Genomic DNA, 2,390 nt, shown 5'->3' on the forward strand with positions numbered 1-2,390 from the left:
TAGGCTTGCTGAATATCCATGCACCTATCGCATCGGCTTATCTGTTTTCTGTTTCTGTGGTATATGATTCCAGGATCCTGGACTCTGGTTTCTGGATTCTGAACGCTGGATTTTGAAGTCTAGATTCTAGATTCTGAATTCCGTAACCTGCTTTGTTGCCTTCTGCCATTTGTCTGTCTGTCAGTCTGTCTTCTAACTTATGGCTTTTGGTTTCTGTTTTCTTTATTTATGTTTTCTGTCTTCATTCTGTTTCCAATTTTTTGTCTTCCAAAATGTTTTCTATCTTCTATCTATCTATCTTTTTTGTTTCTGTTATCTGTTGTCTGTAGTCTGTAGCAGGGATGCCATATATACAGATTTATCTGTATGATACAGGTTTTTGAGCGTCCGTACAAATTCCGTTTTATATGAAATACAGATTTTTTACCCAAATTTTGTATAGGATACAGATTTTTCAAAAAATCATCTGACATCCCTGGTTTGTAGTCTGTTGTCTGTTTTCCTCTTTCTGTGGTCTGTAGTCTGTTTTCTGTTTACTGTTTGCTGTTTGCTGTTTGCTGTTTTCTGTTTGCTGTTTGCTGATTTTTCAAAAAATCAACTGACATCCCTGGTTTTTAGTCTGATGCCTGTTGTCTATTGTCTGTTTTCCTCTGTCTGTGGTCTGTAGTCTATAGTTGTCTGTTTTCTGAATACTGCATACTGTTTACTGTTTGCTGTTTGCTGTTTACTGTTTATTGTTTGATGTTTGCTGTTTGTTGTTTTGCTGTTTGCTGTTTGTTGTATTGCTGTTTGTTGTTTGCTGTTTGTCTTTTTTTGCCAACTACTCAGCAAGATTTTTATTTTTAATTTGCAGCAGAACTTCTAAATTCTTCATTATTTATATTTCGCACATTCCTTGCTGTAGATTTCAAATTAATTCAACCATGAATTCTACTTGAAGCTTATCTAAATAAAAATAAGTCTTTTCGATCAGGAATACGTCATAACGGAAACTAGGTTATCTACTAACAAAATTTAGAAAGATCTACCCAAAAGCTGTTTCAATAGATCTGTCCTAAACTACTTCAGGATCACCTCCTTGAAAAAATTTGTTCAAAGACACCTAGCGAACACTTTTAATATTTTGTTTGTTTAGAATCCTTTTCTAAGACGGAAATTGTGTCAAAAACTTCCTTCGAAACTTCGTCTCAGGAGCTTTTTTTAGAAATACCACCAGAAATTCTACAAGGTCATCAGAGTTCCATCAGAAACTTCTTCCAAAAAATAATTTGGGATTTTTGAACTCCCGGAGAAGTTTCACAAGGAGTTCGTATAAAAATTAAGGCCGATTTTCGAAAATAATATCTTCAAGATTCCACACATAACCTCTCTATATGTTTTGAACAATTGTTTATGTTTTCAGGTTAGTGGTTCATCTGGAGAAGGAACTTTATCAGTTTAGAAGCGGTGGCTTATGAGTCAAACTGATTAACAAGTTATATGTACATTGTTGTGTTCATATCCTGCTAATATTATAAACAGTAGCTCATAACATAATATGCTGAACGTGCCAAACATTCGGCATCAGAAAAAAAAAAGTTTATATCCATGGTCAACAGGATCTAGATTCGCAGAAATCGGCATTCGCGTATAAATAAATCACCTCAATCGAACCACTGGCAAACAAACAACACACTCGATATCCTTGAATCAAAAACTCTTTCCTATGAATTGATTAATTGAACATACATATGCTAATGGGCAAATTTCACATTGGCTCTTTTCTTAGATTTAGGGATTTAGAATCACGTCTAGGATGTATTACTTTGTAACCATTGATTAATCCTTGAATCATTGGGCGTCACGTACGTTTATCTGTGATCAAAGAATATTTAACCTTGGCAAATGAGCCGCTACTATCGTAGTCGTGGCCGTCACGTCGTCACATAAATATTCATCATACTTTCAGCAACTTCCTACGCAGTTGCCAACTTCTCTTCACTTTGGATAAAGAAGCACTCCACACATCGACTGGAGGTATTTTTCATAGTTTCGGATGAATCTCTCTCTCTGTCGCCTCGCTATGCTGGTAGACACAGGTAAGGTATTTTGCAGACACGCCTGATGACGATATGGATCGCTTGCTGCCACAACGTGTCCCCACCGCATCACACGGCAGAGGCTATTGGATAAATATTTACATATTCCATAGTGGCACCACCGGAGTCGATTGTCATTCAACTCATTCAAGGCGCGGAGTCGATAACATTCAGGGCAGTCATGTTTTCTCCATATTATTGGTGAAGATCGTACCTATTTTTAGACGAACCCCCCTTTGAAATATCAAACAAGGAAGTGACGTACGTTGCTTCTTCGAGCTGCGTCAACTCCACCACAGATGCATATCTTAC

Source organism: Aedes albopictus, unplaced genomic scaffold (genome assembly GCF_035046485.1).
Source record: "Aedes albopictus strain Foshan unplaced genomic scaffold, AalbF5 HiC_scaffold_311, whole genome shotgun sequence".
Classification (NCBI taxonomy): domain Eukaryota; kingdom Metazoa; phylum Arthropoda; class Insecta; order Diptera; family Culicidae; genus Aedes; species Aedes albopictus.